The sequence below is a fragment of the Ictidomys tridecemlineatus genome, chromosome 7 (assembly GCF_052094955.1).
Source record: "Ictidomys tridecemlineatus isolate mIctTri1 chromosome 7, mIctTri1.hap1, whole genome shotgun sequence".
Lineage (NCBI taxonomy): Eukaryota > Metazoa > Chordata > Mammalia > Rodentia > Sciuridae > Ictidomys > Ictidomys tridecemlineatus.
This window is the reverse complement of record NC_135483.1, coordinates 8,293,873-8,304,973: the sequence shown is the minus strand read 5'-3', so window position 1 is coordinate 8,304,973 and position 11,101 is coordinate 8,293,873.

Below are 11,101 nucleotides of genomic sequence, written 5' to 3'. Positions count from 1 at the left end.
CAATCCTGGAACAATATGGGGGACATAATTAAGTAGCATTAGATTAAAACCCAAAATATAAAATAAATATTCAGAAGTCCATGCAGATATAAATAATTGAAATAAATAGGAAAATTTTAATGAGACTTACCATCAAAGAGGGTGTTAGTCAGGTTTTCATTCCTATTAAAAATACATAAGATCAGCTTGTAAAGAAGAAAGGTTCACTTTGGCTCACAATTTTGGAGGTTTTTGTTCATGACTGGTGGACCCCATTACTTGGGTCCTGAAGTGGCACATCATAGTGGAAACAAGTGGCAGTAGAAGTGCATTCAACTCATGGCTGAGTGTAAAAGGGAGAAGAGACTGGGGTCTCCCAGCCCCCTTCCAGGGCATACCCCCAATGATCTAAATTCCTCCCATGAGGCTCCGCCTCTTAAGGGTCCTACGATCTGCCAATGGCACCATAGACAAGACCAAGCCTTCAACACATCACCTCTGGGGGACACTTACGATCCAAATGATATCAGAGGGGAAGCATGATTCCCTACTCCTTAGGTGCCACCTACACATAGTGGTCTCCTTCCAAAGAGTGCAGTTTAGAAAGGTGGAGAAGGGCTGGGATTATGGCTCAGGGGTAGAGCGCTTGCCTTGCATGTGTGGGCCACTGGCTTTGATCCTCAGCACCACATAAATAAAAGAAAGGTACTGTGTCTGTCTACAACTAAAAAAATTGAAAGAAAGAGAGAGGGGGGAAAGAAAAGAAAGAAAGAAAGAAAGAAAGAAAGAAAGAAAGAAAGAAAGAAAGAAAGAAAGAAAGAAAGAAAGAAAGAAAGAAAGAAAGAAAGAAAAAAGAAGAATTTTACAGGAGAAAAGTCTGACACGCTCCGCCTCCACCAGGTGGTCCAGGTTGAGTGTCAATAGTCATAAACCACATTGGCTGAATGTGCCCTTCATATGGTGTGAGGGAAATGGCCCTTTATCTCTTCCTCCAATAAAGTACAATTATGAGAAAAACAGAGAAGTTCCTGTAGTGAGACAACCTACAAAAAAATACTCAAAACTGTTGGTGACTCCAAACAAGGTAAGACAGATAAATGGCCAGATGGTGCTCAGGGAGACGGGACCAGTATAATGTGGTTTCCTGGAATAGAAAGAGGTTGTTACTAAGAACCAAGGAAATGTGAATGTGCTGAGGGCTTCAGCTGCTGATAAGGCATCCACACCATCCATTTACAGTCAGAGAGTGCCATGAACAGCAAGGAGGGGAACTGGGTGTGATTGTTTGGATGTGAGATGTCCCCCAAAACCCCTGTGATAATGCAGGAGGTGAAATATTAGATTATGAGAGCCATAACCAAATCAGTGGATTAATCCACTTGATGGATTAGTCATCTGAATGGACTACTGGGTGGTAACTGCAGGCAGATGGGCACAGCTGGAGGAAGTGGGTCACTGGGGTGTGTGCCTCCCCGGCTCCTGCAGCTCCATGAGCAGAGCATCTCTCTGCCACATGTCCTTCAGCCATGATGTTCTGCCTCCCTCAGGTCCGGAGCTAGGAGTCGGACAGCCACAAACTGAACCTCTGAAATCGTAACCCCAAATACCAGTTTCCTCCTCTAAGCTGTTCCTCTCAGGTGTTCTGGCCACAGTGATGAACAGCTGGCTAACACACTCGGGGTGCCGATCGTGGATATGCATGATATATTCTCAATTTTCCTATACATTTGAAGTGTTCTAAAATCTGTAGCCTACCAAAAAAACTAAGAAAGTGGGACAGTTGTCAAATATCAGTGAACATCAATATCTTAACCTTAATTGGATCCCAATTTACAAAACATAAAAGACTGCAGGAGGGAGAGCGTCTGGACCTGGCCCAAGCTGTACCTTCATATAGGATCCTGTGCTACCTGTGACACTGGAAGTATTTTTGCTTCTTTTACTGTTTTCTCCTTAACAACGATTATTTCCAGTTTAGCTTAGGCAGGAGAGACGGAGTTACTGTGTCTCCCGCCACCCAACATGTACATCACAGCAGTGATCTGCCCTCTGAAGATGGCAGCCACCTGGTGTGGTCCAGAACAGGGGACAACCAGGCAGGAGCCTCCCTCTGCCAGCTCCCTCTGCTCTCTAGCGCCACCTACTGGTCCTCGTCTGCATCACCTGAGGACCTGCCCTGCCCTGCAAGACCCCTGCTAGACCCTAAGGAGAAAGATACCTTGTTGTACTGGGGACTGCCAGCATTGAAGGGAACTTTAAGACGAGAGTCTCCTCTACAATTTAAAAAGAAATTAAATGTTAGGTGCATTGGGCAATTCCCAGGTGTAGAGAGTCAAATTAGCCAGGGTTTGAACCCTGGGCTGCCGTACACCTCAGGCAAGCCCAAGACTCTCTCTGCCCTTCAGTTTTCACATCTGTAAGACGAGGACAAGGTATTAAATCCGTCTCCTATGATGGCTGGGAGTTTACCCATCACCACCATCACTGTCATGTACTGATCTTTACTGTGAGGGCAAAGACAGTGTCTGCTGCAGAGCTCCTCATTGACATTTGAACTTATTACAGCTATTTCAGGGCCCTAGGCACACACATGGACTTCCTTCCCCTGAGTTCTGGGGAATGGTCAGACAGAAGGACTGGAGAGGGACCGTTTCAGCTCAGGTTGGGTCAGACCAGGAGCAGGAAGCCAAGGAAAGCTGCCGGAACCAGGAAGACTAGCCACCGTGGACATCTGCCTCCATCTCAGGCCCACCTCCATGGAACTCGCCTCCTTCAATGGTCAAAAATAGATTTACTTTGTCTCTACTACGAACTAAGTGGGGAGGACAGTGGCGATGACTGTCCCCAAGCTCCTCATTATCTGTACCTCAGGCCTTTCATATGCATTGCAGAGAAATTGCTACAAGAGTGATGTGTGCTCTGTCTAGTCATATCCAAGGGAGACAGATAACGACCTGTAACTAGTGTCTGGCCAACAGAGACAGTCAACCTCGTACAAAAATGGAGACTTGGTCTACGATTGCCCCAAGTCTATGGCCACTGACATCACCCACAACTCCCTCCCTCCAAGGCCACGTGGGCAGCAGCACTTGGCTGGTGGTGATGGATTGGATGAGGTTTTGTTTCCAGACAGCAGATGTCCTGCCAATAGACGTGCACACTCTTGACTTCCTCACAGATATGCATCCTGGCCACTGTCACCTGACAGGCCAACTGATCTACACTCTGTACGAGCTCAATCGATATCTGTTGAATACATGAATGATGTCATTCATTAAGGCACTTGATAAATACATTCTCTAGCCAAAGGATTCCGCCATCAGGCCCAGGATCCTACACACACCTCCAGGAGAACTTCTCCCGTTCAGTTGTGAAGGGAGTACACCAGCAGCCTTGTTATCACAGTCCCAATACGAGGCCCTTAATCTATTGCTTAGCTGTATACATTTTAGAAGTTAAATCGTACTTTTTACTTGCATACTGATTTTCTCAAGTAGGTGGTGGACTCCTTTTGAGAGGAAAATCCGCAGGACATTTTCTCAGGATAAGTTTCTTTCCTCCATTTTCACTCGTTAACGTTCTCCTCAGGGGCCCACTGCAGCCTGGCTTATGTGAGGATCTTTGAAACAAAGATCTGCCCTGTCCATCCCAGCCTTGGACCTTCTCAGTCCCTCTTGAAGTTGTTGCAACTCGGTGCCGTCACCTTCCCACCCACACAGACGTGGCTCACAGAGAAAAACACTGATCTCTTCCTTGCTAAACCCACTACACCCATCCCTCGCTTAATCTGTTGGACTCTGCTGCTTTTGAGTCCTGTTACCATTTCTTCCTTCCAGAAATCCCTTTCTTCCCTGCCTCCGAGGAGACCCAGGCTAGTCTTTTGACTTTCTTTCTGGAGTTTGTAACACATACCCCCTGGTATCTCCATTTGAATACCCCTCCAGCATTGTGAATTCAACATGTCCAAGACAAAACGCGCCATTGGGGTTCACCAGAGGATAGTGCTAAGAACAAAGGGGGGCTTTCTGAGTGGATCCTTGGACTGGGGAGCGAGGCACACAGGGGTATCCTAGAAAGCTGACCTCTCTTCACAGCCGTGCAGGCCACGCAAGGGTCTAGATTGGGAATGCATCTCAGGCAGGAGCGGGAGCTGTGGGGACGGGCAGGGTGGGGGCCACAGCGTAGCCCACAACGGGAGGCAATGCCAGAAGAGGCAGGTGGCCGTCTGTGGAACAGCCGCACGCAGGATTAGGCAGAGGCGCGAAGTGCACTTCAGTGGGTCGGCTGTGCACTAGGGAGGGCAGAGTGGTGTGGTCACTTGGGATGACAGCAATGGATGCCACAGGGCAGGGCTGTGGGGCTTGGGGCTCTTGAAGCAGGGAGAACAGCACCAGCTCACCACAGCCTGCTCCTCTTCCCAAGGAGTTTAAGTTCAAGTACAGACGTCTTCACGCAGCAGCGGGCTGTGCCATGGTGCAGTCCTCCCCAGGACAAGGAACTGAAGGAGTCCTGCAGTTGAATGTCTTCCTTTAAGCAAAGGGAGGGGTGGGGGAGAGCGCGAAGGGAGCCCAGGAAGGTTAATTGGTATTTAAACTCACAGTTTTGTCTTCTGTTTGGTCTGACTGCAAAAATAGATTGCGTTTTTCAAAGCCCTGGCTTGCAGGCTGTAGTTGGAAAAGGGTGTGGTGAACGTGGCCTGGCCAACATGGCCGAGAGAGACCAGTGGTGCTGCCCACCCAGAGCCCAGGGGAGGGAAGAGGAAGGAGGGCGGCAGCAAAGGGAGCTGGCGTCTCACCTGCCCCCACTGCCCGCAGGCTGCCCAGCGCAGGTCACTTTGCTGATCCTCTGGGTTCTTATTTGAAAGATGAAGGTAATAAGGCTTTTCTCAGTGTGCTGTTGGGAGAAGGGTTAGCATGGTGTCAGGTACAGGATGGGTATTTAATAAATGCTTGTCCCCAACAAATGCTCGTTCAGTCTAGGACTTCAACTCCTTTTTTTCTGAGCTCCTGTGATATTTCTAGAAAAGTCCTAATGCATGGCTGTGCACCGCCATCATCGACGGTTTCCTAATTGCACAGAGTTTAGGTGGCATCTTGTCAAGTCAGCCTGGCTTCATTCCTTCAGTTTGTTCTGTTCAATGAAGGACTAGTTCTTCATGACCATCTTTCTAGCACAATATTAAGGGATGCAAAGATAAATATGACCCCTTCTGCACTCTCAAAGAGCTTAAGCCACATTCAGAGAAATAAGAAAATCTGTCAAGGGCTCTGATCCGCCTTTGGACGGCTGTCATTGCTCAGTGAGGAGCTAGAAGGAGATCCTGGTCAGGACCACGAGATAGATTTTCACAGCAATCGCAAGACGAGGCGATTTTATAGATAGGGAGATTGAGTCACAGAGAAGGTAATGAATGAATTTAAGGTCAAAACAAGAGGAAGGGGCTTGGGCCTACGTCTGCTCCCAGGAGCCCACCCTGAGCCTGGTTCCCCCACCCACACCTCCCTGGCCCGTCTCCCACATTCCACCCTTCCTCTGTGCCCCTTGTTAAAGCCCAGTGTCTTGCGACCCTTGATGACATGAAGACACGAGGCAGGTCTCCCAGATCTTCATTGCTAAAAGCAGGGGGATGGGGTATGGCATCAAGAAGGTTCACCCCCAGACCTTCAGGAGGCTCCCAAGTAGCGAGGTCCTTCCCCATTGGACACCCTATCTGTTTTACGTGGATTACTTATTTCTAGGGGAAAAAGAACGACATCCCTGAAGTGGCTCTCAGCATTGTCAAAACAGCGGAGGTTTCTTTAAGAACATACTGTGAAACCCCCGAGAGAAGAGAGCTTTCCTTCTGTTCTCTCCCGGAGTGCCTAGAAGGGGGCCCTCCCAGAACAGTGCAGGGCCGCAGGCTTCTGCGTGCCGCTGAGCATCTCTTCCTGTTGCTGACCTTCATGTCCAATAGTCACCTCTACTCATCATTTTCTAACAAATTTCAAATTTACTCTTTACCTCCATTGTCCTCATAATGCACAAACTACCTCAGGCACTTTAATAATTAAACCTCCCGTCTCTTCCTGGTTATTAATTCCAGTTCCATCACCTTTAAAACACAAAGCGGTGCTCTTTGTTAATTTCTTGCAATCGGTGGTTAAATACCTTTCCCCCGTTTTGGCGCTCGCCTGTATTTTCTCCAACCACATTCATCCTCCTGCCTCTGGCTGCCCAGCGAGGGCCGGGGGTGGGAAATTCTTAGCAGTCTGAAAGCCTCGTGTGGGTTCTGCTGAGAACACCCGTGGGTTGCCATCCCATGTGCGTACAACGTGTACCTGTTATTTCTTATCTTTCCCCTTAGGTCGTCCGTCATTTCCAGGCGATTCTCCATCTTTCCTGACGTCCACTGCTGGGTGGAGGGTCCATTCTAATTGCCATCTCCTTGCAAGGAAGTCTATTTTCTCTGACGACTAGACTCTGCCTTTGCAACAGTGATGCTCTGAGCCCCCTCTGGGCTGTGTAGGCCAGGGGAGCTGGGGCTCACCCTCGCGTCCTCGCCCGTCCTTCCTGGGGGTGAAGGGCACCCCCAGGCCATGCTGTCTGGGAACTGGCCTCACCAGCATCTCCTGACAGTGTGTCCCACGCATGTACACATGGTCCCTTCCCTCCAGCCACCCACCAGTGCCAGGGCTGGGGCCGAGTGAGGCTGTGAGGTGCCCCTTGAAGGGGACTCTCACTCCAGGTGCTGCCCCTGCTCTTGCACCACCCTGGAGCGAGCACCTCTTCACATTCTGTGCTCTGGGCATTCACAGGCCTCTCCCAGCCCAGGCTCATTCTCCACCCAGTCACCAGTGCCCCTCGCAGGAGGACCTTATGGTGATGGCCAGTTTTACCTGTCCCCGTGAGTGGGTCAGAGGTGCTCACCTCTTTGGTCACATGTTATTCTGGGCATCTGGGAGGGTGTTTGGGGAGGAGATTAACATCTGAGCTGACAGCTTGATCAACGTGATTGCTCTAGCCAGCGGGGTGAGGCTGGTCCAACCAGTTAAAGACCTGGAGGGGATCAAAGGGCTGCTTAGGGCAAGTACAGCAAACTCCTGCTGGACCCCGGAGCTGGGTGTGGGCCTTTTCTTGCCTCCAGACTTGAACTGAAATGTGGGCTGTTGCCGGGTCTCAAACCTGAAGCCTTCCAGGCAGTACAGGGCCATGTGCAGTCTTGGACCCCTTCCTGCTGACCGCAGAGCTGGGGACTGGTGATGGGGTCTCCACCACGGCGAGATCCAATTCCGCGAATTACCCTCTCTCACATTCAGAGATAACTAGCCTCCTGCTGGTTCTGCTCCACAGACCCCACTGACACGCGCATTCCTTGTCCTTCTGTGATGGGCGCATCCAGCGCAGCCCCCACCCCTTCCTCCTGGTGTTCACATCCTGTGTGCCCCTCCCCTTGTGTCGGGGAGGGTGGTGAGTCACTTCTGAACACCAGAGTATGGCAAAGTTGAGGGTTGCCACTGGTGATGACCATGCGAGTCTCCTTAATGTTCTCCCCCTCCTGGAATTCTTCACCCTCACTGTGAAGGACCCCGATACATACCAGCTGCTCAACAAAAATCATTTTCTGAGAGAATGAATGAATGAATGTTGTGACTCCAGTTGTTTTTATAAATCTATGACAGGGTTCTGTTTAATGCCTCTGCGTGTGAGCATGTGTGCACGTGTGGCATGGTGTGGGTATGTGCGGTGTGTCTGCATGTGCACGTGTGTGTGAGTGGGGCATGGTGTGGGTATGTGCAGTGTGTGTTTGAGCCGGAGCCCAGCCCACAGCACCACCCACGCTGCTCTTATGTCAACAGTCTCTGCTTCCCCTGTGATTTTGGAAGGCACACAAAGGTTCAGTCTTGGAAGAGGGTATCCAGGGCTCAGAGCTGAAGACAGTGCCCGGGAACCTACCCAGTTGGCCCACCTCAAATGGCAACACCCCACCCCTTCCAGGTGACGGAAACTCTGTCCCAGCAGCTGTCCTCGGGACTTTTTCCCACATAGAACTGAAACTTGTGTTGTAGCCAAAGAGGATCAGAGCCACACCGTCCTTCCTACTAGTTAACCCTGGTGGGAGAAAAGGGGGAGCCCTCGGCCAGCCAGGGCTCATGCTGCCTGACGTGGAGCTATCCCAGCCCCATCTCCGTGAGCAGAAGTGGGCAGCAAATGGTGCAAGGGAATGCTAAAAACAACGAGGAGTTCAGATTCAGCTTGATCTGGGTTCCTCTGAGAAAGCTGGGAGCCCCTGCACGTGTGTGTGTGGAGCGTGGTGTGGGTACGGGCAGTGCGTCTGCATGTGAATCTTCCTCTGCGCTGGCTCTTTGTTAACTTGGGATGGTGGCAGCCCCCTTCTAGGTCAGTGTGGGGATCAGAACACAGTGTCCAGATCAATAAAGGTGGTTTGTCTGCCTCATGACCTCTGTCCTGCTGTCACACACTGCTGCACCCAAGACTGACCTGGCCAGTTCCACTACTACCCCTCACCTGGATATCTCACTTCCTACCTGGAGCCTCTAGACTCATCTTCTTAAAGTTCAGTTTTGGCAATATGCTTCTCACACTCACAGACAGTTGCTGGCTCCCTATTGCCTATTTATTAGGTGGAGTTCTCGGGCATAATTCACATCCTTCTCTCTGGGAGATTTGCCTTCTTCTGCCTCTTAGAGTCTCACCTTGCTTCCCTTAGGGGGAAGCAGCATGGTCAAGTCTTCCCTCCAGGGTCTCTGGATCCAGCGAGGAGGGGGGTCTTCTCTCCTTCTTTGCTTACAGGCTGAGGGGCCTCGGCAGGCCGCACAAAGAGCGCAGCTTCGGAGAGGCGCGGAGAGGATGCTGTGAGCCGACTCTGCAGGGCTCCTGGGACAGTGCTCAGCACGCACTAGGTGCCAGGTAATGCTCATTGCTGTTCTTGTCCCCTGGCCACAAAGTCCCTGGACACTCGCTTTAGAAGGGCTTACTCTTTTTGCTTTATGCCTCACATGTTAGGTACTTGTATGTCTTCAACAATCTTTTCTTGACCACAAGCCCTTGGAGGATGGGGACAGTGTCTTGTTCATCCTTCACAGTGACTGCAGCAGAGACCCAAACTAAGGCAGCCAAGTTGTAGGACCAACAAGCAATGGCCACCCAGAAAGTCCCCGCAAGGTTCTCTCAGGCTGTGCCCAGAGCCCATGGGGCCAGTCGCCCTTGAGCTGGACTCGCACCCGGCGCAGCCGCCAGCCTCACTCTTGCGCTCCTCCCGCCCCTCTGCCTGCGGCTCTGAGCAGGGATGACCACCATCTGGAAATGAGAGAATCATTTTCCTCTCGATGGCTCCAGATTTCCGTCTGTCCCCGAGTGAGGAGAAGCATCTGGCGTGGGAACCATGCTCCTCGGCCCAATGTGTTTAGTGTGGCACAGCTGCGTGGCCTGGGGATGACCAACTCTACTTGTCTTTTAGTGTTTATTTTTGGCTCCTCCAGGGCTAGAGTAAGAGCCCCCTCCAGTCAGGACCCTCCAGGACCGCCAATCCCCACGCCTGGTGCAATCGGAGCAGCCGCCGGCGACTGTGAGCTGGGACCTCCATTTTGGAAATCCACTGGATGCTGCCCATGGAGATGCTTCTGGATCTTAATCACCTTCATTTCCCAGTATTTTTTACTCTAGAAATTCAGCCAGGGAGACAAGTGGACATGGGGTCAGGATCCATGTTTGCGTGTGTCGGGGCTCATGGTGGGCATTCGGGGATGGTCTTTTCTTAACAAGTAAAAGGTGGAAGTAACCTATCCCACAGTGTGTGCTGTTCCAATGACAGTGGCGGGTCAGAGGCTGGACCGTGGGGCAGCCACCCAGGGCACTTGTGACAGAGGCTTGGTGGGGTGGTGTGGGGTGGGGTGGGGTGGATGTGACGGGAAGGGAAGGCAGCAGGCACAGGGGCGGGTGGATCCCCGTTGTGGGTTTTCACACTTGCATTTGTTTCCATTTATTATTCCATGAAAGGACGGGACTGAGAACATGAAGGATCCAGGTCCATGGTTCTCCACTGGAGGGGGTCTGCCCCCACGGGGTTGTTTGGCAGTGACTGGACACACTCTTTATCTTGACCCTGATGGGTGTGTTCTGCCGGCTTTGATCAGACTGGGGGTGCTGCCGAGCATCTTAACATCCAGGGCAGCGCCCAGGATGGGCACCTCAGCCCGGCAGCCCTGGGTGCTGAGGTTAGGGGGCCCCGCTCCAGGTCCCTCTGCCTTCTGCCCCTCGGTGACAGGAGCAGACGCCCTCCCTCTGCTCTTTCCCTCCCTCTCCCCCCCTCTTGCTGGTTCTCTTCCTCTCCCTGGTGCGTGGGGAGGGTGAGCACAGGTGAGCGCTGTGCCCAGGGTTCCGCAGGTAATAGCGGCTACCCCGCCACCCTCCATACAGCTGACTGACTTGGTTCACCTCTTTGAACTCTTCTGAAGTTTCCAATGATCAACAGCACTCTGTCTGACCTGCACGCAGACGCCTACATCCACACGTACACACCCGCAGACGTGGGCTGTCCTCTCTTGGAGTCTGCAGGGATGGTTCCCAGACCCCTTGGGGAAACCAAAATCCAAAAAAACGCTCAGGTTCCTTCTAGAAATGGCATATTTGCATATGACCTTTGCACTCCCTCCTGCATACTTTAGACTCCAGGAAAGTCAAAATTTGAAAAGCTAAAAATACAATACAGCACCTGCCACAGGACAGGTGTGCTGTGATGTGGGGGGCCAGCGGCTGCTCTCCAGGCGTCAGGGGAGCTCCCAGCTGCTGTCCTTCTGGATTAACTGTCATTTGTGGTACTGTAAATGTTATGTCAATAGCTACACTGTTTCTTTTCTTCTCTCTTCTTTTCTTTTTGGAATAATGACAAGAAAATGTTGTGCGTGATCCGTACAGTGCAACTTGTTTTTTTCTTCAAGTCTTTTGATCCTCCGTTGATTGAATCTGCTGATTCAGAGCCTGTGGGTACAGAAGGCCAGCTGCAATCACACTGAAAATGTGTGTGTGTGCGTGTGGGGGGGGGGTATGTGTGTGATCTGGTTTTTTATGGTAAAAAAAAATGCAGAAATGGCCATCTTGGGGCGGCGGGATCCACGGAAAGCTT